Below are 26,223 nucleotides of genomic sequence, written 5' to 3'. Positions count from 1 at the left end.
GGGAGAGGGAGATGTGAACATCGTGTTTTTGTTATTCATTAACAATAACCACGTCTAGTACCGTATTCAGTTGCGGGGTTCGGGCAATAAATACATAGGCTATTCCCCGGAGCTCACGGCGGAATATACCCCAGGCACGTCGCTGGCGCACGAGGCTCTGCAGTCCAGTGACACACGGTCCCGGGATTTCTCTCACCGCTCTCCTGTTCTCTCTCTCCTTCTTGTGTTTTCTTCGCAGTGAAGGATGAAATGCTCTGCCAGCTGACATTTTTTACCGCAGCAGCCACATGAACAGACCAATGGAGCTATGACGTGTGTATCGGTGAGTCTCAATTATCACCCTGTTCTTCTGTGTGTGTGTGTTTGGTGTCCTGTAGGCTGTAACACTCATTACTATTCATCGGATGTTGCGCTTCACAGGGAAAATGTTGTGACTAAAACCCGCTATAAAATGTATTTCACTATAGGCTGTAGATAGATAATATAGCTGGATAGCAGATGGATAAGGTTGCTTTCTTTAGATATGTCCGGAGTCAAAGCGTCATGATCTAAGCTGCACAACCTGTGTCATGGCCACTGTAGCACCTGGGGGGTGTCACTGCAGCGAATGGAGAGGAATGGGCTCTGATTAAAATATACAGCCATATGCAGCTGATACAGGCCCAGACATAGGACGTTGCAGCTGCAGTAGGCCTACCAGTCACAGCTAAGAGATACATTTAGATGTTATTTGTTGTACACAGATATTTACCCCCCCCCCCCAAAAAAAATAAAAAATAAAATAAAAATAAATCCATTCAAATAGCATGTTTTGTCATGAATGGAAAGACCAACGCAATATCAATACAATAAGAAAAATTACTTGCCCTAAACATTTTAATGCGCATGGGGGGGGGGGGGGGGGGGGGGGGGGGGGGGTTAGAAACCAATAATTTAGAAACCAATAATTACAATGAGGAAATAGCTAAGGAGTAACATTGGGGTGTTTTGTATCTGTTGTTCCCACCTTAATTTATGACAGGTTGTTGTCACATACTATGCTGCCAGCTCTAAGATTGTTGGCATGTTGATTTTAAATATAGGCAGAAATGATTATTCCTCTGAAACAATAATGTAATTACACCACGCTATTGCCATGTTATTACCAGTTTATTCTGTGCTGTAGCCTGTAGTCCAATGTAAAATGCTACCAAGATTACTCTCATTTACTTTGTAGTTGGGGCATGAGAGGAGAGCATGTCTCTCAGTTTCTATCATTCTGCACCCTGAAAGGTTGTACAGCTTGTTCTCTCTGGCCAGTGATGTTTTTTTAATTAGGTCTTCATATCTATACTTTAAAGTCTGCCTTTATTTGCACTATGGGCTTTGTCAAAACGTGCATGCATTTTTTTTCAACTGGCAGTAGAAGAGGGAATTTGCCCAGTTCAGCCCTCATGCTAAGAGGAGTCTCAATGTACAGTTGAAGTCGGAAGTTTACATACACTTAGGTTGGAGTCATTAAAACTCATTTTTCAACCACTCCACAAATGTCTTGTTAACAAAGTTTTGGCAAGTCGGTTAGGACATCTACTTTGTGCATGACACAAGTAATATTTCCAACAATTGTTTACAGACAAATTATTTCACTTATAATTCACCGTATCACATTTCCAGTGGGTCAAAATGTTACATACACTACGTTGACTGTGCCTTTAAACAGCTTGGGAAATTCCAGAAAATGATGTGATGGCTTTAGAAGCTTCTGATAGGCTAATTGACATAATTCGAGTCAATTGGAGGTGTACCTGTGGATGTATTTCAAGGCCTACCTTCAAACTCAGTGTCTCTTTGCTTGACATCATGGGAAAATCAATAGAAATAAGCCAAGACCGCAGGAAAAGAATTGTAGACCTCCACAAGTCTGGTTCATCCTTGGGAGAATTTTCCAAATGCCTGAAGGTACCATGTTCATCTGTACAAACAATAATATGCAAGAATAAACACCATGGGACCACGCAGCTGTCATATCCCGCTCAGGAAGGAGATGTGTTCTGTCTCCTAGAGATGAATGTACTTTGGTGAGAAAAGTGCAAATCAATCCCAGAACAACAGCAAAGGAACTTATGAAGACGCTGGACGAAACGGTACAAAGGTATCTATATCCACAGTAAAAGTCCTATATCGACATAACCTGAAAGGCCGCTCAGCAAGGAAGAAGCCACTGATTCAAAACCTCCATAAAAAAGCCAGACTACAGTTTGCAGCTGCGCATGGGGACAAAGATTGTACTTTTTGGAGAAATGTCCTCTGGTCTGATGAAACAAAAATAGAACTGTTTGGCCATAGTGACCATCTTTATGTTTGGAGGAAAAAAGGGGAGGCTTGCAAGCCGAAGAACACCATCCCAACCGTGAAGCACGGGGGTGGCAGCATCATGTTGTGGGGGTGCTTTGCTGCTGAAGGGACTGGTGCACTTCACAAAATAGATGGCATTGTGAGGATGGAAAATTCTGTGGCTATGTCAAAGCAACATCTCAAGACCTCAGTTAGGGAGTTAAAGATTGGACGCAAATGGTTCTTCCAAATGGACAATGACCCCAAGCATACTTCCAAAGTTATGGCAAAATGGCTTAAGAACAACAAAGTCAAGGTTTTGGAGTGGCCATCACAAAGCCTTAACCTCTATCCTATATAACATCTGTGGGCAGAAATGAGCAAGGGGGCCTACAAACCTGACTCAGTTACACCAGCTCTGTCAGGAGGAATGGGCCAAAATTCACCCAACTTATTGTGGGAAGCTTGTGGAAGGCTACCCAAATGTTCGACATAGTTAAACAATTTAAAGGCAATGCTACCAAATAGAAATTGAGTGTATGTAAACTTCTGACCAACTGGTAATGTGAAGAAATAAATGAAAACTGAAATAAATCATTCTCTCTACTATTATTTTGACATTTCACATTCTTAAAATAAAGTGGTGATCCTAACTGACCTAAGACAAGGAATTTTTACTAGGATTAAATGTCGGGAATTGTGAAAAACGGAGTATAATGTATTTGGCTAAGGTGTATGTAAACTTCAGACTTCAACTGTATATATTCAGTGGGGCAAAAAAGTATTTGGTCAGCCACCAATTGTGCAAGTTCTCCCACTTAAAGAGATGAGAGAGGCCTGTAATTTTCATCATAGCTACACTTCAACTATGACAGACAAATTGAGAGAAAAAAATCCAGAAAATCACATTGTAGGATTTTTTATGAATTTATTTGCAAATTATGGTGGAAAATAAGCATTTGGTCAATAACAAAAGTTTATCTCAATACTTTGTTATGTACCCTTTGTTGGCAATGACAGAGGTCAAACGTTTTCTGTAAGTCTTCACAAGGTTTTCACACACTGTTGCTGGTATTTTGGACCATTCCTCCATGCAGATCTCCTCTAGAGCAGTGATGTTTTGGGGCTGTTGCTGGGCAACACGGACTTTCAAATCCCTCCAAAGATTTTCTATGGGGTTGAGATCTGGAGACTGGCTAGGCCACTCCAGGACCTTGACATGCTTCTTACGAAGCCACTCCTTCGTTGCCTGGGCGGTGTGTTTGGGATCATTGTCATGCTGAAAGACCCAGCCATGTTTCATCTTCAATGCCCTTGCTGATGGAAGGAGGTTTTCACTCAAAATCTCACAATACATGGCCCCATTCATTCTTTCCTTTACACGGATCAGTCGTCCTGGTCCCTTTGCAGAAAAACAGCCCCAAAGCATGATGTTTCCACCTCCATACTTCACAGTAGGTATGGTGTTCTTTGGATACAACTCAGCATTCTTTGTCCTCTAAACATGACGAGTTGAGTTTTTACCAAAAAGTTCTATTTTGGTTTCATCTGACCATATGACATTCTCCCAATCTTCTTTTGGATCATCCAAATGCTCTCTAGCAAACTTCAGACGGGCCTGGACATGTACTGGCTTAAGCAGGGGGACACGTCTGGTACTGCATGATTTGAGTCCCTGGCGGCGTAGTGTGTTACTGATGGTAGGCTTTGTTACTTTGGTCCCAGCTCTCTGCAGGTCATTCACTAGGTCCCCCCGTATGGTTCTGGGATTTTGGCTCACCGTTTTTGTGATCATTTTGACCCTACGGGGTGAGATCTTGCGTGGAGATCCAGATCGAGGGAGATTATCAGTGGTCTTGTATGTCTTCCATTCCCTAATAATTTCTCCCAGAGTTGATTTCTTCAAACCAAGCTGCTTACCTATTGCAGATTCAGTCTTCCCAGCCTGGTGCAGGTCTACAATTTTGTTTCTGGTGTCCTTTGACAGCTCTTTGGTCTGGGCCATAGTGGAGTTTGGAGTGTGACTGTTTGAGGTTGTGGACAGGTGTCTTTTATAATGATAACAAGTTCAAACAGGTGCCATTAATACAGGTAACGAGTGGAGGACAGAGGAGCCTCTTAAAGAAGAAGTTACAGGTCTGTGAGAGCCAGAAATCTTGCTTGTTTGTAGGTGACTAAATACTTATTTTCCACCATAATTTGCAAATAAATTCATAAAAAATCCTACAATGTGATTTTCTGGATTTTTTTTCTCATTTTGTCTGTCATAGTTGAAGTGTACCTATGATGAAAATTACAGGCCTCTCTCGTCTTTTTAAGTGGGAGAACTTGCTGACTAAATACTTTTTTGCCCCTCTGTAATTCAAGGTTTGTCTTTCCATCTTTGTCTGTCTCTATCTCTCTCCCTCCAGGCAGAGCAGTGTGACTGTGCGGAGAGAACTGGGAGGTGAGTGGCTGACCCAGGGAGGAGAAAGACATATTCTGAGACCATCGCTGTTTGAGTGTGTGCTAGACTCACAGTCGGAGTCCTGATCTAAACCAAACACCAACGCTCCCACCGTCCCTCCCACATGTCTCCCCCCATCCCTCTCCTCTTTCTCCCCTCCTCTCTACTGTGTGTCCTCTCCATGCTCCTGTCCCTGTCCAAACTGAGGGCATCCTCCCCCCACTCCTCTCCCTTATCCTGTCCCTCCCCCCTGCTGCTAGCCAGTCAGTCATCACCACGTCCCAGGGCAGACTGAGGGGTCAGTTGACCCCCATGCCCTCTGACCTGCTGGGCCCTGTGGTCCAGTACCTGGGGGTCCCCTACGCCCGCCCCCCCACCGGGGAGAGACGCTTCCAGCCCCCTGAGCCTCCCCTGTCCTGGCCGGGGGTGAGAAACGCCACCCAGTTCTCCCCCGTCTGCCCCCAGCCTGTAGAGGAACACAGCTTGCTGACAGAGATGTTACCTCTCTGGTACTCTGCCAACCTGGACATAGCCAGCGCATACCTGGCACAGCAGAGTGAAGACTGTCTCTACCTCAATATATACGTCCCTACTGAGGAAGGTATGTAGTATGTACAAACACACACACACCAATGCACTGCATCTACCTCAACTTATATTATGCATGCACCCACATGTTTCTTTGCTATCTGCAAGAGCTGTTTAGCGCTCTGAAAATATGGCTTGTGTGTGTGTTTCCAGACATCCATGATGAGGGCGGTCTGCGGCCGGTGATGGTGTATGTCCACGGAGGTTCCTACTCAGAGGGGAGCGGCAGCATGATGGACGGCAGTGTCCTGGCTAGCTATGGAAATGTCATCGTCATCACAATCAACTACAGACTGGGAGTACTGGGTTAGTCACTTTCATCATCATTGTCGTCATCATCACCATCATCACGTCATTGTCATTATCATCATCATCGTTAAATTCTGCCTAATCACCTTTCTGTTACTCTCTCACTGGTTGAAATGTCACATTTCTGTGTTAACACTGGAAATCTAGCAGCCTGTACACAGCCAGATTCATCTCCTGTGTGTGTGTGTGTGTGTGTGTGTGTGTGTGTGTGTGTGTGTGTGTGTACGCCTGGTTAGAGGGGAGCCATCAGCTCTGTGTTTATGGCTCACAGTAGGTGGAGTTCAATTAAGCTTATGAGAGAAGGATGAGAGAGGAGAAGTAGGGGTGAGAGAGTACAGGAGAGAGAGAAGAGAGGCAGGGTGAGAGGCAAGAAGGTGAAGGGAATGGGAGAGAGGGTGAGGGAAGGGGGAGAGAGGAGTAGAGAGGAAAGTATAAACTGAAAGAGGTAGTGAGGGTGTGGAGGAGGAGGAAAAGATGGGAGTGGAGGAGGAGGAAAAGGGGAGTGGAGGAGGAGGAAAAGGGGAGTGGAGGAGGAGGAAAAGAGTGGCGGAGGAAAAGAGGGGAGGGGGGGAAGAGGGGGAGGAGGAGGAAAAGAGGGGCGGAGGAGGAAAAGAGGGGAGGAGGAGGAGGAGGAAAAGAGGGGAGGGGAAGATGAAAAGAGGGGAGGGGAGGAAATAGGGGAGGGGAGGAGGAGGAAAAGAGGGGAGGGGAGGAGGAGGAAAAGAGGGGAGTGGAGGAGGAGGAAAAGAGGGGGAGGAGGAAAAGAGGGGAGGGGAGGAGGAGGAAAAGACGGGAGGGGAGGAGGAGGAAAAGAGGGGCGGAGGAGGAAAAGAGGGGAGTGGAGGATGAGGAAAAGAGGGGCGGGGAGGAGGAAAAGAGGGGAGTGGAGGAGGAGGAAAGAGGGGGAGGGGAGGAGGAGGAAAAGATGGGAGTGGAGGATGAGGAAAAGGGGGAGGGGAGGAGGAAAGGGGAAGAAGAAGGTGGGGAGAGGAGGGTTGAAGTGATCTGACATGATCATTTAAGGTCACATGTATCTTGTGGCACAGCCCTCAGTGACACCCACACGCTCCAGCTCATCATGTCTGTTAGTGACACACTCATGTCCCTAGTGTGGTGTGTGAATTAGTGACACACTCATTTTGCGTCTGTGCATGTGTTCAGTGACACGCAGATGTTCTGGTGTCCCAGGTCTACCCCAGGTCTGACTGAGGGTGGTGAGCCACGGTCACATGACATCATTAGTCACTGAGTCCTCAGGGTTTGGCTACACTGCAAAACATGTCTGTCAATCTCACCAAGTTTTTTATTGTGTTAAAACAATGAATATTGTCTACAGTAAGGCTTCACAACTGCAGCCACATACTGGGTTAGCGTTAGGCTTAGGTTGTAACAGCATACTGTCATACTTGTTATTATTGATTTATTAAAATCATTAATGAGAGATTTATAAGTATCTGCCGTAGTAGCCAATCCCTAGTGAGCCGACTACATGTAGTCCCCATTTCCCTTTAGTTCCTATTTTATTTGACCTTTATTTAACTAGGCAAGTCAGAACCTCTTAGAGATCGGGCTACTTTTATCAACATTCTGTTAAAAATCGCGCAACATTTCAACGTCCTGCTACTCATGCCAGGAATATAGTATATGCATATGATTAGTATGTGTGCATAGAAAACACTCTGAAGTTTCTAGAACTGGTTCAATGGTGTCTGTGACTATAACAGAACGAGTTCCGTGGTCAAAATCGCCAGAAACCTGGTCACTAAATCGCCGAAGAAAAAATCAATCCGCCAGTCCATGTATTGTCTATTGGAAGGAAAAATACTTAAGGCTGAGAATACAGTTCCTATAACTTCCACACGATCTCGCCAGTGTTGTGATTTCGATTCAACTAAATCGTTGGTCATCTGAGTAATAGCCACATCCGGTTGTCAAGTCCACAGCTGTAAACAATGGAACCGGAAAAGTTGGTTACGTTTCCCAAACTCGTGCTTATTGAATACAGATCGCTCCGTGATCAATTTGATCATTTATTAACGTTTAGTAATACCTAAAGTTGGATTACAGAAGTAGTTTGAAGTGTTTTGTCAAAGTTTATAGGCAACTTTTTTAATTTAAAAAAATAACGTTGCGTTTAAAAAATGTGTTTTTACTGGATCTGACGGTGTTCATAAATTGACATTTTGGGTACACAAGGACCGATTTAATCGAAAAAAAAAAGACCCAATTGTGATGTTTATGGGACATATAGGAGTGCCAACAAAGAATCTCGTCAAAGGTAATGAATGTTTTATATTTTATTTCTGCGTTTTGTGTAGCGCCGGCTACGCTAATTCCTTTGTTTACGTCCCCTTCTGGTATTTCGGGGTGTTGCCTGCTATCAGATAAAATCTTCTCTTGCTTAAAATCTTCTCAGATTTGTAAAATGCCGAAAAGCATTTTACAAATCTGACTCATTGGCTAGATTCACAACGAGTGTAGCTTGAATTGAGTACTCTGCATGTGAATTTTAATGAACGTTTGAGTTTTAACGAGTGCTATTAGCATTTGGCGTAGCATTTATTGTTGGCAGGGGGTGCGGTTGCATCCCGGGTGGGCCAGAGAGGTTAAGAACAAATTCTTATTTTCAACGACGGCCTAGGAACAGTGGGTTAACTGCCTGTTCAGGGGCAGAACGACAGATTTGTACCTTGTCAGCTCGGGGTTTGAACTTGCAACCTTCCGGTTACTAGTCCAACTCTCTAACCACTAGGCTACCCTGCTGTTCATATCATTGATGAAAAGTATTTTTAAATATAATTTACTTTTGATATTTACTAGACTTTCCTTTAATATTTTGGTGTATTTTTATGTGTTATTTCTTCAGGTTTCCTCAGTACGGGTGACCAGGCAGCTAAAGGCAACTATGGTCTGTTGGACCAGATCCAGGCTCTGCGCTGGGTGAAGGAGAACATTGCTGCATTCAGCGGAGACCCAGACAGAGTCACTGTGTTTGGCTCTGGGGCTGGAGCCTCCTGTGTCAGCCTGCTAACTCTGTCCCACTACTCTGAGGGTAAGTAACCTCTTACCCCTGAACCCAACCTCTGAACCCTTACCCTTGACCTCTTAACTTCTGTCAGCCTGGTCACACTTCTCAAAGAGTCACCTCCAATTCCTGACCTATAACCTCTGAACTCTAACCTCTGTCAACATGCTGTGTATCAGATCTGTTCCAGAAGGCGATCATCCAGAGTGGGACAGCCCTGTCTAGCTGGGCGGTCAACTACCAGCCAGGGAAGTATGCAAAGCTGCTGGGGGACAAGGTGGGCTGCAGCCTGGAGGACTCATCAGAGCTGATCGTCTGTCTGCAGGCGAAGACCTACCAGGAGCTGCTGGAACAGAACATCACCCCAGCTAAATACCACACCGCCTTCGGACCTGTCATCGACGGTGATGTCATCCCTGATGACCCCCAGATACTCATGGAGCAGGTGAGAAAATATAAAACACTCTATGGTTTATATACACTGTGTATACCAAACATTAAGAACACCTTCCTAATACTGAGTTGCATCTTGATACACACAGGAAACCGTTGAGCAGTTGCAGTTCTTGACACAAACCGGTGCGCCTGGCACCTACTACCATACCCTGTTCAAAGGCATCTTTTGTCTTGCCCATTCCCCCTTGAATGGCACTCATACACATCTACACTGATTGAAGTGGATTTAAGTGATATCAATAAGGGATCATAGCTGTCACCTGGATTCACCTGGTCAGTCTATGTCTTGTAAAGAGAAGTTGTCTTTAATGTTTTGTATATTACTCAGTGTAGATTATACATGTATTTCAAGTTATATGGTTTATTCGTTCTGGCAAGATTTCATTTTGGGTTCTGAGATGAGGGTTAAGGATGCATTATATGTATATATATATATATATATATATATATATATATACCAGTGCCTTGCAAAAGTAGTTGGCCCCCTTGAACTTTGTAACCTTTTGCCACAATTCAGGCTTCAAACATAAAGATATAAAACTGTATTTTTTTGTGAAGAATCAACAACAAGTGGGACACAATCATGAAGTGGAACAACATTTATTGGATATTTCAAACTTTTTGAACAAATCAAAAACTGAAAAATTGGGCGTGCAAAATTATTCAGCCCCCTTAAGTTAATACTTTGTAGTGCCACCTTTTGCTGCGATTACAGCTGTAAGTCGCTTGGGGTATGTCTCTATCAGTTTTGCACATCGAGAGACTGAAATTGTTTCCCATTCCTCCTTGCAAAACAGCTCGAGCTCAGTGAGGTTGGATTTGTGAACAGCAGTTTTCAGTTCTTTCCACAGATTCTCATTTGGATTCAGGTCTGGACTTTGACTTGGCCATTCTAACACCTGGATATGTTTATTTTTGAACCATTCCATTGTAGATTTTGCTTTATGTTTTGGATCATTGTCTTGTTGGAAGACAAATCTCCGTCCCAGTCTCAGGTCTTTTGCAGACTCCATCAGGTTTTCTTCCAGAATGGTCCTGTATTTGGCTCCATCCATCTTCCCATCAATTTTAACCATCTTCCCTGTCCCTGCTGAAGAAAAGCAGGCCCAAACCATGATGCTGCCACCACCATGTTTGACAGTGGGTATGATGTGTTCAGGGTGATGAGCTGTGTTGCTTTTACGCCAAACATAACGCTTTGCATTGTTGCCAAAAAGTTCAATTTTGGTTTCATCTGACCAAAGCACCTTCTTCCACTTGTTTGGTGTGTCTCCCAGGTGGCTTGTGGCAAACTTTAAACAACACTTTTTATGGATATCTTTAAGAAATGGCTTTCTTCTTGCCACTCTTCCATAAAGGCCAGATTTGTGCAATATACGACTGATTGTTGTCCTATGGACAGAGTCTCCCACCTCAGCTGTAGATCTCTGCAGTTCATCCAGAGTGATCATGGGCCTCTTGGCTGCATCTCTGATCAGTCTTCTCCTTGTATGAGCTGAAAGTTTAGAGGGACGGCCAGGTCTTGGTAGATTTGCAGTGGTCTGATACTCCTTCCATTTCAATATTATCGCTTGCACAGTGCTCCTTGGGATGTTTAAAGCTTGGGAAATCTTTTTGTATCCAAATCCGGCTTTAAACTTCTTCACAATAGTATCTCGGACCTGACTGGTGTGTTCCTTGTTCTTCATGATGCTCTATGCGCTTTTAACGGACCTCTGAGACTATCACAGTGCAGGTGCATTTATACGGAGACTTGATTACACACAGGTGGATTGTATTTATCATCATTAGTCATTTAGGTCAACATTGGATCATTCAGAGATCCTCACTGAACTTCTGGAGAGAGTTTGCTGCACTGAAAGTAAAGGGGCTGAATAATTTTGCACGCCCAATTTTTCAGTTTTTGATTTGTTAAAAAGTTTGAAATATCCAATAAATGTCGTTCCACTTCATGATTGTGTCCCACTTGTTGTTGATTCTTCACAAAAAAATACAGTTTTATATCTTTATGTTTGAAGCCGATTTTGCAGGTTTTCCTACTTACAAAGCATGTAGAGGTCTGTCATTTTTATCATAGGTACACTTCAACTGTGAGAGACAGAATCTAAAACAAAAATCCAGAAAATCACATTGTATGATTTTTAAGTAATTAATATGCATTTTGATTTAATGACATAACTCTACCGTTCCAATTTCCAATATCATTTAAGAACAAATTACCCTTTTCAAATATCTTTCCCATAAATACAGGTATTTTATCAACCAGCACATTTGAGTTCAGCCATAATATTTGTTCTATCTTTTCAGGGGGATGAAATTGAAATTGAAATCAAATCAAATCAAATTGTATTTGTCACATACACATGGTTTGCAGATGTTAATGCGAGTGTAGCTAAATGCTTGTGCTTCTAGTTCCGACAATGCAGTAACAACCAACGAGTAATCTAGCTAACAATTCCAAAACTACTACCTTATACACACAAGTATAAATGGATAAAGAATATGTACATAAGGATATATGAATGAGTGATGGTACAGAGCAGCATAGGCAAGATACAGTAGATGGTATCGAGTACAGTATATACATATGAGATGAGTATGTAAACAAAGTGGCATAGTTTAAAGTGGCTAGTGATACATGTATTACATAAAGATGCAGTAGATGATATAGAGTACAGTATATATGTATACATATGAGATAAATAATGTAGGGTATTTAAACATTATATTAAGTAGCATTGTTTAAAGTGGCTAGTGATGTATTTTACATCAATTCCCATCAATTCCCATTATTAAAGTGGCTGGAGTTGAGTCAGTGTGTTGGCAGCAGCCACTCAATGTTAGTGGTGACTGTTTAACAGTCCGATGGCCTTGAGATAGAAGCTGTTTTTCAGTCTCTCGGTCCCAGCTTTGATGCACCTGTACTGACCTCGCCTTCTGGACGATAGCGGGGTGAACAGGCAGTGGCTCGGGTGGTTGTTGTCCTTGATGATCTTTATGGCCTTCCTGTAACATCGGGTGGTGTAGGTGTCCTGGAGGGCAGGTAGTTTGCCCCAGGTGATGCGTTGTGCAGACCTCACTACCCTCTGGAGAGCCTTACGGTTGTGGGCGGAGCAGTTGCCGTACCAGGCGGTGATACAGCCAACCTGGATGCTCATAAATTGTGCATCTGTAGAAGTTTGTGAGTGCTTTTGGTGACAAGCCGAATTTCTTCAGCCTCCTGAGGTTGAAGAGGCGCTGCTGCGCCTTCTTCACGATGCTGTCTGTGTGGGTGGACCAATTCAGTTTGTCTGTCATGTGTACACCGAGGAACTTAAAACTTACTACCCTCTCCACTACTGTTCCATCGATGTGGATAGGGGGGTGTTCCCTCTGCTGTTTCCTGAAGTCCACAATCATCTCCTTAGTTTTGTTGACGTTGAGTGTGAGGTTATTTTCCTGACACCACACTCCGAGGGCCCTCACCTCCTCCCTGTAGGCCGTCTCGTCGTTGTTGGTAATCAAGCTCTGCAATGATTGTTTGAAAAAGAGAGATACTTTGAAAAAAGTATTATTTTCAATTAATCGAAAATGAGACATGGCAATCTGCACAAAGGCAAATAGGCAATTTTTTAACAATGGATGAGCTTTTCTTAGTAATCTACTTGAGAACCATTTAGGGTTCAAATAAAACTTTTGAATGAATTAACTTTTGGGTGAAGCTTTTAGAGAGAGGTTTAGTGCTTTTGTCACGATTGTTGTTGTATGAATCGGACCAAAATGCAGCGTGGTATGGTTCCATCATCGTTTATTAGAAGTGAAACACACAGAAAACAGTAAAGCGCAAAAACTAAATGTGAAGCTAATGTAGTTCTCACAGGCAACTATACATAGACCAGATCCCACAAAGCACAATGGGGAAATGGCTGCCTAAACATGATCCCCAATCAGAGACAAAGCTAAACAGCTGTCTCTGATTGGGAACCATACCATGCCAACATAGATATATAATAACCTAGATAACCCACCCTAGTCACACCCTGACAGCTTTTATAGTTTATAATCTCAACCCACCCAATTCATATTCATTAAATAGATAGGCACTTTATATTTGATCTGGTTTAGCATCCCAGATAAAACAAAATAGTTTTCGCTCATATGATTTGAAAACGAATCCTCAGGAGGAGGCAGCGCCATAAGTAAGTGAGTAAACTGAGATATGACTATGGAGTTAATCAGGGCAATTTTTCCATAAATAGACAGGTATATATACCTCTCCATGGTTGCAGGAGCTTGTCTATTTTTTTTTACAAGTTTTCTATTGAAATTCATTGTGGAGATCTTATTTATATATGTTGTGATATGAATACCGAGTATGTCTACTTCACCATCAGGCCATTTTATAGGTAAACTGCAGGGTAATGTAAAAGTTATATTTTTTAAGGATCCAATACGTAATATTGCACACTTGTCATAATTAGGTTTTAGTCCAGAGAGTACAGAAAAGTTATCTTCAATGAGACATTGCCGGGATCTAGCTTGCGGACTTAATATAAAACTTGAGTCATCGGCATACATGAACACCTTTGTTTTCAAGCCTTGGATTTCGAATCTTCTAATGTTGTTATTGGGTCTGCTTTTAATAGCTAGCATTTCGATGGCCACAACGAATAGATATGGTGACAGCGGACACCCTTGTTTAACTCCTCTTGGCAATTCAAAACTCTCTGAGAAGTAGCCGTTAAAAATAAAATCCAATCCTACTTTATCAAATGCCTTTTCAAAATCCGCTATAAATACCATTCCTGGCTTATTATATGTTTCATGATGTTCTATTATTTCTAGTAGTTGTTGTATATTATCGTCAATGTATCATCCATGTAAAAAACCTGTCTGATCAGGATGAACAATACCTGTTAAAACCATTTTTAATTCTGAGTGCTATGCATTTTGCTAGTATTTTTGCATTACAACATTGAAGTGTTAGGGGCCTCCAGTTTTTTAGATAGACTGGAAAAGATCCATATCTGCCATCTGGGTCTTGTTTTAATAATAGAGAAATCAGACCTTCCTGCTGAGTACCTGACAGACTACCATTTCTATAGGAGTAGTTAAAACAATCTAACAATGGAGCTTTTAGTATATAAAAAAATAATTGATATACCTCTACCGGTATGCCATCAAGCCCTGGGGTTTTTCCAGACTGAAAGGATTTAATAGCCTCAAAAAGTTATTTACATTTACATTTACATTTAAGTAATTTAGCAGACGCTCTTATCCAGAGCGACTTACAAATTGGTGAATTCACCTTCTGACATCAGTGGAACAGCCACTTTACAATAGTGCATCTAAATCATTTAAGGGGGGGTGAGAAGGATTACTTTATCCTATCCTAGGTATTCCTTGAAGAGGTGGGGTTTCAGGTGTCTCCGGAAGGTGGTCATTGACTCCGCTGTTCTGGCGTCGTGAGGGAGTTTGTTCCACCATTGGGGGGCCAGAGCAGCGAACAGTTTTGACTGGGCTGAGCGGGAACTGTACTTCCTCAGTGGTAGGGAGGCGAGCAGGCCAGAGGTGGATGAACGCAGTGCCCTTGTTTGGGTGTAGGGCCTGATCAGAGCCTGGAGGTACTGCGGTGCCGTTCCCCTCACAGCTCCGTAGGCAAGCACCATGGTCTTGTAGCGGATGCGAGCTTCAACTGGAAGCCAGTGGAGAGAGCGGAGGAGCGGGGTGACGTGATAGAACATGGGAAGGTTGAACACCAGACGGGCTGCGGCGTTCTGGATGAGTTGTAGGGGTTTAATGGCACAGGCAGGGAGCCCAGCCAACAGCGAGTTGCAGTAATCCAGACGGGAGATGACAAGTGCCTGGATTAGGACCTGCGCCGCTTCCTGTGTGAGGCAGGGTCGTACTCTGCGGATGTTGTAGAGCATGAACCTACAGGAACGGGCCACCGCCTTGATGTTAGTTGAGAACGACAGGGTGTTGTCCAAGATCACGCCAAGGTTCTTAGCGCTCTGGGAGGAGGACACAATGGAGTTGTCAACCGTGATGGCGAGATCATGGAACGGGCAGTCCTTCCCCGGGAGGAAGAGCAGCTCCGTCTTGCCGAGGTTCAGCTTGAGGTGGTGATCCGTCATCCACACTGATATGTCTGCCAGACATGCAGAGATGCGATTCGCCACCTGGTCATCAGAAGGGGGAAAGGAGAAGATTAATTGTGTGTCGTCTGCATAGCAATGATAGGAGAGACCATGTGAGGTTATGACAGAGCCAAGTGACTTGGTGTATAGCGAGAATAGGAGAGGGCCTAGAACAGAGCCCTGGGGGACACCAGTGGTGAGAGCGCGTGGCGAGGAGACAGATTCTCGCCACGCCACCTGGTAGGAGCGACCTGTCAGGTAGGACGCAATCCAAGCGTGGGCCGCGCCGGAGATGCCCAACTCGGAGAGGGTGGAGAGGAGGATCTGATGGTTCACAGTATCGAAGGCAGCCGATAGGTCTAGAAGGATGAGAGCAGAGGAGAGAGAGTTAGCTTTAGCAGTGCGGAGCGCCTCCGTGATACAGAGAAGAGCAGTCTAAGTTGAATGACTAGTCTTGAAACCTGACTGATTTGGATCAAGAAGGTCATTCTGAGAGAGATAGCGGGAGAGCTGGCCAAGGACGGCACGTTCAAGAGTTTTGGAGAGAAAAGAAAGAAGGGATACTGGTCTGTAGTTGTTGACATCGGAGGGATCGAGTGTAGGTTTTTTCAGAAGGGGTGCAACTCTCGCTCTCTTGAAGACAGAAGGGACGTAGCCAGCGGTCAGGGATGAGTTGATGAGCGAGGTGAGGTAAGAGAGAAGGTCTCCGGAAATGGTCTGGAGAAGAGAGGAGGGGATAGGGTCAAGCGGGCAGGTTGTTGGGCGGCCGGCCGTCACAAGAAGCGAGATTTCATCTGGAGAGAGAGGGGAGAAAGAGGTCAGAGCACAGGGTAGGGCAGTGTGAGCAGAACCAGCGGTGTCGTTTGACTTAGCAAACGAGGATCGGATGTCGTCGACCTTCTTTTCAAAATGGTTGACGAAGTCATCTTCAGAGAGGGAGGAGGGGGGAGGAGGATTCAGGAGGGAGGAGAAGGTGGCAAAGAGCTTCCTAGGGTTAGAGGCAGATGCTTGGAATTTAGAGTGGTAGAAAGTGGCTTTAGCAGCAGAGACAGAGGAGGAAAATGTAGAGAGGAGGGAGTGAAAGGATGCCAGGTCCGCAGGGAGGCGAGTTTTCCTCCATTTCCGCTCGGCTGCCCGGAGCACTGTTCTGTGAGCTCGCAGTGAGTCGTCGAGCCACGGAGCGGGAGGGGAGGACCGAGCCGGCCTGGAGGATAGGGGACATAGAGAGTCAAAGGATGCAGAAAGGGAAGAGAGGAGGGTTGAGGAGGCAGAATCAGGAGATAGGATGGAGAAGGTATGAGCAGAGGGAAGAGATGATAGGATGGAAGAGGAGAGAGTAGCGGGGGAGAGAGAGCGAAGGTTGGGACGGCGCGATACCATCCGAGTAGGGGCAGTGTGGGAAGTGTTGGATGAGAGCGAGAGGGAAAAGGATACAAGGTAGTGGTCGGAGACTTGGAGGGGAGTTGCAATGAGGTTAGTGGAAGAACAGCATCTAGTAAAGATGAGGTCGAGCGTATTGCCTGCCTTGTGAGTAGGGGGGGAAGGTGAGAGGGTGAGGTCAAAAGAGGAGAGGAGTGGAAAGAAGGAGGCAGAGAGGAATGAGTCAAAGGTAGACGTGGGGAGGTTAAAGTCGCCCAGGACTGTGAGAGGTGAGCCGTCCTCAGGAAAGGAGCTTATCAAGGCATCAAGCTCATTGATGAACTCTCCGAGGGAACCTGGAGGGCGATAAATGATAAGGATGTTAAGCTTGAAAGGGCTGGTAACTGTGACAGCATGGAATTCAAAGGAGGCGATAGACAGATGGGTAAGGGGAGAAAGAGAGAATGACCACTTGGGAGAGATGAGGATCCCGGTGCCACCACCCCGCTGACCAGAAGCTCTCGGGGTGTGCGAGAACACGTGGGCGGACGAAGAGAGAGCAGTAGGAGTAGCAGTGTTATCTGTGGTGATCCATGTTTCCGTCAGTGCCAAGAAGTCGAGGGACTGGAGGGAGGCATAGGCTGAGATGAACTCTGCCTTGTTGGCCGCAGATCGGCAGTTCCAGAGGCTACCGGAGACCTGGAACTCCACGTGGGTCGTGCGCGCTGGGACCACCAGATTAGGGTGGCCGCGGCCACGCGGTGTGGAGCGTTTGTATGGTCTATGCAGAGAGGAAAGAACAGGGATAGATAGACACATAGTTGACAGGCTACAGAAGAGGCTACGCTAATGCAAAGGAGATTGGAATGACAAGTGGACTACACGTCTCGAATGTTCAGAAAGTTAAGCTTACGTAGCAAGAATCTTATTGACTAAAATGATTGAAATGATACAGTACTGCTGGAGTAGGCTAGCTGGCAGTGGCTGCGTTGTTGACTTTGTAGGCTAGCTGGCAGTGGCTGCGTTGTTGACACTACACTAATCAAGTCGTTCCGTCGAGTGTAATAGTTTCTACAGTGCTGCTATTTGGGGGCTAGCTGGCTAGCTAGCAGTGTTGATTACGTAACGTTACGTTAAAAGAACGACAATAGCTGGCTAGCTAACCTAGAAAATCGCTCTAGACTACACAATTGTCTTAGATACAAAGACGGCTATGTAGCTAGCTAGCTACGATCAAACAAATCAAACCGTTGTACTGTAATGAAGTGAAATGAAAATGTGATACTACCTGTGGAGCGAAGCGGAATGTTGACCGGGTTGTTGAAGTTCAATTCGGTAGACGTTGGCTAGCTGTTGGCTAGCTAGCTAGCAGTATCTCCTACGTTAAGGACGACAAATAGCTGGCTAGCTAACCTCGGTAAATTAAGATAATCACTCTAAGTCTACACACTCTAAACTACACAATTATCTTGGATACGAAGACAGCAAAGACAACTATGTAGCTAGCTAACACTACACTAATCGAGTCGTTCAGTTGAGTGTAATAGTTTCTACAGTGCTAGTGGACGTTAGCTAGCTGCTGGGCAGATAGCAGTGTAGACTACGTTAGGACGACGAAATACGATAATTACGCAATTATCTTTGATACAAAGACGGCTATGTAGCTAACTAAGAAGAAATTGCTAAGATTAGACAAATCAAACCGTTGTACTATAATGAAATGTAATGAAAATGTAATGAAAAGTTATACTACCTGCGGACCGAAGTGTAGATGCGACCGCTCGCTCCAACCCGGAACCGGGTCTCTGTAATTTGGTCTTCTCACTGATCTTTCGGTACATTTGTTAATTTTCCATTTTATATGTTATTTGGGAAGAATTCCTTACCTTAATCTTCATTCAGTGGGAAAGGATGAGACGGAAAAGAGAACATCTGCCTAAAATAAATAGCTTCCTCTTTTAAAATATCATTCAGAGAATCATAGATGACTCTGTCTTCAGTAACGAGTTTCTGCAAATTATTTTTTGTTAGCATTCCTGTATTGGCGATTCAGGAAGAATTTTATCCATATTCCATCCAGTTTGCTTTATTTTTGTAATAGATTACATTAGATCGTTCTTGAATAAGTTCCTCAAGTTGTTTTTGTTTTTCCTCTAACTTATTTTGTATCTCTGTAGTATCATTTTTTATTGCTATCTACATGTACTATTAGTTCATGGATTTCCCTTGTTAGTCTTGTCTCTTTTGCCAGAAACTGCTTTTTTATTATTGATGAATATTGAATTGAATGACCCCTGAAGGTACATTTAAAGGTATCCCAAACAATAAGGGGATTTGCTGAACCTATATTATAGGTTCAGTTATAAATTATTTTGTCTTAGTTAAAAATAAGTTGTTCTCCAGTAAACTTTGATTAAATTTCCAATATCCCCGTCCACGTGGAAACTCTATAAGAGTTATGTGAATGCCAATTAGATGATGATCTGATCGCATTCTGTCTCCTATTAAAACTTTTTTAACCTTTGATGCAAGAGAGAAAGAGACAAGAAAGTAGTCCAGACGACGAGCTTGATTAAGTCTCCTCCATGTATATCTCACCAGGTCGGGGTTTTTTAGTCTCCAAATATCCACTATTTCTAATATGTCCATAATATTTGAAATTTCCTTAAAGGCCCTGTGATGATAGTTTGTAGAGTGATTACCTTTACGGTCCATTGAGGTACTTAACACTGTGTTATAGTCTCCTACCATAATGATTAGATCATTTGTTGTCTGTAAGTTCAATAAATTGGTATAAATGTTTTCAAAGAAGTGTGGATCATCCTGGTTTGGATCATATAGATTAATGAGCCAAATAAATTTTTCATCCACTTGCAAATCATGACTATTTGCGCATTCAGATTGAAATTTCTGTTAATTAATATCATCACACCCTTTGAGTTCCTTTGTCCATGACAGAACATTATTTCACCACCCCATTCCTTTTTCCACGCAACTTCATCTAAGGATGTAGAGTGAGTTTCCTGTAAACAGTATATGTTATATTCCTTTTCTTTTAGCCATGTAAAGACTGATCTTCTTTTTTTTATAATCTGCTAAACCGTTACAATTATAACTGGCTAAACTTATTTCACCCCTTACCATAACTAGATACTATTCTCAGTCTAAGTTGACCATAATTAGTGCTTGTAAAGTTACTGCCATCAGAGGTATTATGAAGGTCAAAACTAGAGCTTTCAAATGTCTGATATTTAGAATACAAGATATAGGTTCTAGCAATATTTGTTTTATTCCCTTGCCTGTTTGCCTGTGAGCCAATGCCACAGATGTTAGAACATTGTGACAAGGTATTATGTGTGTAGCAAATCTGAATCTGATGTGTATGATATTGGATGTGATATAGGGAGAGTGTGTACGATGTCTGTATAAGTGTAAGACTATAATGTGTGATGTCCAAATAAATAATAACTCTGCCAATTTGCATGCTTGAGTGTCTATGTGTGTAACATGTAGTGCGTAGAGCCTTAATATTCATGATGATAATTGTAATCCATATCGTATCACCATCATAGTTGCATCATAATTATCTTTAACATAATTGAAAAACATATCCTAGCATTTCCATAGCAATTGACGTTTCACATGATCATGAAAAAGACCTTGCATTACTCTAGAGACGGCTTCACTACAGTACAAATGTGTTCCGTACAATATGTTATTATTCCCCAATGCCCCTATTCTGATATCTTCCCCTTGCTTGTTGTAAACAAATCAACTTGTATACAAATACATAAAAAATATAGACAAACAATAAACACATTAATGGGGCGGCAGGGTAGCCTAGTGGTTAGAGCGTTGGACTAGGAACTGAAAGGTTGCAAGTTCAAATCCCTGAGCTGACAAGGTACAAATCTGTCATTCTGAACAGGCAGTTAACCCACTGTTCCTAGGCTGTCATTAAAAACAAGAATTTGTTCTTAACTGACTTGCCTAGTTAAATAAAGGTTAAAAAAAGGGAGAGTGAGATCAGGTGTGTGTGTATGCATGTCCCTATGTGTAAGCAATCATGTAATTGAGTGTGTGTGTGTTCATATCCACTTCATAATGTTCTGGTATTTTTACAGTTTCCATACCTTCTTTTTTTCGTAACCTGAAGTCCCTGTAGAATTTAGTACAGCCATGGTGTTATGGAGCTGTCTGGGAATAGCTGTCCATCTATAAACAGTTTGTTCACAATGAAAAAGGATCGCTTACCCTTCTCCCTCTGTTGTCTTTGTTCCGGATACAGTCTCTTACGACGTTCCTTTATCTCCTTTGGAAATTGGTCATTGAGACCGAATTTGGTCCTTTTAAGCTCCCTTCCTCTGCTTTTGAGCAGCTCCTTTTGTAGGTAGTGTTCAAATGATTGGTTGGGGACCCTTGGTCTTGTCGCTCTGAGCTCCAAGTCTGTGTACTCGGTGGAAAGCCACCTTGTTTACAGTCTCTGTAGGAAGTTTCAAGTCGGATTGCATTAATGTTCTGATCGCGCCTGGATTATAGGAGGCGTCCTCAGGAATCCCAGAAAAAAAATGATTTTCATGCATGCTACGATTTTGTATATCTACTAGTGACTCCTTCATCACCCTGTTTTCCCTGAGTAGACAATCCATGTCGGAATCCTGGATTTTTACCTTGGCTGTGAGTGTCTTTTTTTTCTCTTTGGCGCGTGAGAATTTCACTCTGGCTGAAGTCCAAACTCCCCCTCAGACCTGCTACCTCCTCACACAACTTTTCCAGTGTTGCATGGATTCCAGCCAGAGCACTAGCCTCTACCTCAATGGTAAATCGTCCGTGTCTGTAGATTAATCTGTTTTTCTTTTTTTGTCTGGTTAAAGTTATTTTGAGAGGTGGTCGGATCTTTCCATGATGGAGTATGTTGTTCCTCCATAGCGTAAAGCTGTTGGTACCTGTCGATTTCCCTCAGGATCTGCTTGGTATCCAGATTGGCTCTATACTGCAACCAGTTGTTTTACGAAAAGATAACAATGAGTCTTTCCCACGACAACGACAGATGTCTGTAGTACAGCCAGCTAGCACTCGCAGAATCCACGCAAAAAAATGAACACAAACTTGCAGTCCCAGCCGTAAAGGCTAACCGTGTCGTGGAATCCTTAGCAACAAAACTTTAGTTCTGATTAAAACCGATTTAATTAAAATGTTTTAATATAAACAACAAACCAAGTGTTGTGACAGTACGATGTTCTGTTGCGCATAATATTGCATAATATTGTAATTGACAACCCTGTTCTTCACACACAGGGGGAGTTCCTCAACTATGACATCATGCTGGGTGTGAACCAGGGGGAAGGTCTTAAGTTCGTTGACGGGATGGTCAATGGGGAGGATGGCGTCTCCGGCGACGATTTTGACTTTGCTGTGTCAGACTTCGTGGACAGTCTCTATGGCTACCCGGAGGGGAAGGTAGGCTGCAGGAAAATGTCTATCCACATCCAGTGCTTCTATGCAGTTGCTGGAGGGCAAAGAATATGTTCAGCAAAAAGTAAAAATAGACTCTGCATACTGCAATCCATCTATGCTCCCATGTGCTTTATTGACAAGGTATTTTTTATCCTTGCGGTAGGACACGTTGAGAGAGAGCATCAAGTTCATGTACACAGACTGGGCCGACCGGGAGAACCCTGAAACCCGGCGGAAGACGCTAGTCGCGCTGTTCACTGATCACCAGTGGGTGGCGCCGGCAGTAGCCACAGCAGACCTCCACGCCCAGTATGGATCGCCAACATACTTCTACTCCTTCTACCACCACTGTCAGAGTGACGCGTCGCCCGCCTGGGCGGACTCCGCCCATGGAGATGAGGTGCCGTATGTGTTCGGTCTGCCGCTGATCGGACCCACGGACCTCTTCAACTGTAACTTCTCTAAAAACGACGTGATGCTCAGCGCCGTGGTCATGACATACTGGACCAACTTCGCCAAGACAGGGTGAGATAAATGTCTTGTATAACTCTTTCTCTAAGAAACATCTCTTACTTTCCTCTAATGAATGGTAAAGTAACTATGATTAACCTTTAAGATAACTTTTCCTGACTGTGTTTTTCTTCTCTGTCTCAGAGATCCTAACCAGCCAGTGCCCCAGGACACCAAGTTCATCCACACCAAACCCAACCGCTTTGAGGAGGTGGCCTGGGCCAAGTATACCCCTAAGGAACAGCTTTACCTGCACATCGGCCTGAAGCCACGCGTCAGAGACCACTACAGGTAGATACGATAATCACAGACCACTACAGGTAGATACAATAATCACAGACCACTACAGGTAGATCAAATTATCACAGACCACTACAGCTAGATCAGATCATCACAGATCACCACAGACCATTACAGACCACTACATGTAGATCAGATCATCACAGACCATTACAGGTAGATCAGATCATCACAGACCACTACAGGTAGATCAGATCATCACAGACCATTACATGTAGATGTTTCCCTGCCTGCTTTTCTTGCTGCTGCCATATCTTGTTGAATAATGTATAATGAACCATGTTGCACTATTAGCACTTCATGCAAGCAGCACTTGCCACTTTCCCCTTCTATCTGTTTAATGTATAATAACTATAATTTATAATGTATGATGTTATCTTATGTTATTGGGTATATTTTGTCAGATTCCTTGTGAAATGTAGTTTTTCTTTTTATGGATGATGATTCTGCTGCAAAACAAAAACAAAAAACTTTTCTCTACCTCCAGAGCCACCAAGACAGCGTTCTGGCTGCAGTTGGTTCCCCACCTCCACAACATCAACGAGTTGCTGCAGTACGTGTCCTCTGCAACCCACAGCCCTCCCCAGGACACAACTCCTCACTCCTACACCAAGCGGCTGTCTAAAGGCCTGGGCTTGGGAAGCACGCGCCACCCCAACCCCCCGTCCACGCCCCAGGCTCCGGCACTGCAGGGGGAGGAGCTGCAGGTCCCCCACCCCGTCATGGAGGACTACTCCACTGAGCTGAGCGTTACCATCGCAGTGGGAGCCTCACTCCTCTTCCTCAACATCCTGGCCTTCGCTGCTCTGCTCTATAAGAAAGACAAGCGCAAGATGGAACATCGCAGGCCGCCACGCCCACCTCCACGCCATGATATCATCAATGCTGACATCACACACCAGCTGCAGGGGGAGGGGCTTCTGAAGCAGCTGGAGGCTGAGGCCCTGCATCAACACAACACCCTGGAGATACACGACACACACAACATACATCACACGCTGGAGGCTCTTGACACGCTGGACACACAGGACATCTACAACACTCTGGACACCCTGCGACTGACCTGTCCACCAGACTACACACTGACCCTGAGACGCTCCCCTGACGATGTGCCCCTGATGACTCCCAGGTCTCTGCCCATGACCCCTGGCTCTCACCCCGCCACCCCCATGACCCCCTTGACACCTGGATCTGTTGTGGGGATGCAGCCCATGCAGGGCTTTAGTCCTTACAGTAACACACACTTGCCCCATACGCACACGCACACACACCCCAACACACACACACACTCCACCACACGCGTATAACCACAGACAGAGATGGAGCAGGACAGTTTCTCCAGTTCAACTAAGACGACGATCCAAACTGCCGTGTTGCATGTGTAGAACACAGAGGGAGTGGAAGTGATGAACTCTGAGAGAGGGAGTAATGTGCATCAGTAAATGGAACATTATAAATGGGAACATCCAGAATGGCTGCCAATATGGTCCATACATCATGGAAACATTGCTTGTCTATAAGCTGCATCAAAAATGTTCTGGGTTGCCGTGTGACTTGCTCTGGAGTGGTGCTTCTGGGTTGTGCAGATCAGATCAGACTACTGACTGAACCACTCTGGGAAAAACTTGAAGAACCAGTGAAATTTGAATGTAGAATTTTTCAATTGCAATGAAATCCTTCAGAGGCTCAATGTTCCCTGCAGCTCTGTGCTCAGCCTGGCCATAGATGTGGTCTGAAGGATAGGAACAGACAGACAGTGTGAACAACAGACAGACGGGGAAAGATTCAGACTATTCCTGGCCTTTAGGTCAAAGGCCTCTGAAGGGTTCAACAATAACAACTTCAACAGTCCAAAGGTCACATCTACCAACCAGCAGTCTGTTCAAATATGTAAATAACTTGTAAACATGATGGAGAAAAGATTGTAAGATTTAAAGGTTTTACTGTTTTATCGCATCAAAATATGTTATTTAAGGCTTTAATTTGAGTTGATTATAAATGTATAGGTCCTCAGAACAAGATGTCATTTTACGCTTACTTCTGACATCTTAACCCTGACCCTAATCCTAACCCTGATTATATCTATGCCCACCCTCTTCTCTGATCTGAGACTTGTACTTGGACATGGAACTGGGTCTGTCCTTGGCCCTCTCTCTGTCATGGTCCCTTTCCGTTGTCCTTAGGCTAAAGGCGTCAGCATGCTTTAGTTCGAATGAGGGTGCTCGCATAATCCCTTAAAATACCTTTGTTTGAAAAATAAATAAAAATAAGAGGCAATAGTACTGTTTGTCCATTTTTTCAGATGCCGTAGCCACTTCCCCAAAATAGTCAAGAAATCTTTCATTAATTTTGACGTTTTTTGTCAAGGAGATCTAATTCACGCAATTTGACACCTAACTAAGATGTATGGTGCAGTTTTTCCTCAAGTGAAAAAAATCTGCATCAGAACGAGTCGTTTCGAGTTGAATGACAACAGGCACTTCATTGAACAATTCCGACGAGGGGTCGTAGACTTCGGCTTGCCTCGCGAAAAACATTTAGTGTGCCTGAATAGTTGAAAAAACCCTTGCCAAAGTCCAAAACAAACAAAAACATTGCAATGTGTTGTCATAATATATGTACAAACTGCTCTGAACTGTTCTGGAAGCATGCGGACGCCTTAACCCCTGACCTGTAACCACTGACCCTGACTTCTAACCCTGATCCACATCCTAACCTCGACCCTCATCCTAACCTCAACCTGTCTATGAACCCTTATTTCAGTCCCATACCCTAGACCCCTTACCCAAAACGCTGACTTCTAACCCAGAAACTTAACTGATCAGTTGACCTGAAACCGGAATTCAATCATGCTGAAGTCTAAAACGTTACGATTGAATTCCGTCCCGACACATATTCTGCATTTGTGAGCTTTTTGAACCACAAAAGTAACCTAAATAATATCATATACTGCATTGTATTTAAAGAAAGCTGAAACAGTGGATCTGAAACGAGAAATCTTATTTGAAATGCTACCATAGGCTAGATTAGAAGATGTCTTTTTATATAATTATGTTCAGTTTCTGCGTAAACGGATGGAAGGAGTCTTTGCTGTATGAGAACTTTCTGCTGCATTTTGTTAAATAAAATATATCTGTATTTTACCATTTATATGCTTCTCATATACAGTGCCTTCAGAAAGAATTCACACCCCTTGACTGTTTCAATTTTTTTGGTGTTACAGCCTGAATTTAAAATAGATTAAATTGAGATGTTGTGTCACTGGTCTACACATAATACCCCATAATGTCAAAGTGGAATTATGTTTTTAGAAATGTTTACAAAATAATAAAAATGAAAAG

The 26,223-nt window shown here is 43.7% G+C and overlaps 1 pseudogene; it reads left to right on the top strand.

The window, feature by feature from the left end:
• On the top strand, positions 1-26,223 carry LOC135547512 (neuroligin-4, X-linked-like; annotated as a pseudogene).

Source organism: Oncorhynchus masou, chromosome 10, assembly GCF_036934945.1.
Source record: "Oncorhynchus masou masou isolate Uvic2021 chromosome 10, UVic_Omas_1.1, whole genome shotgun sequence".
Taxonomy (NCBI): domain Eukaryota; kingdom Metazoa; phylum Chordata; class Actinopteri; order Salmoniformes; family Salmonidae; genus Oncorhynchus; species Oncorhynchus masou.
The sequence above is the reverse complement of the archived record's forward strand: the minus strand, read 5'-3'. Positions and strand labels throughout refer to the sequence as shown.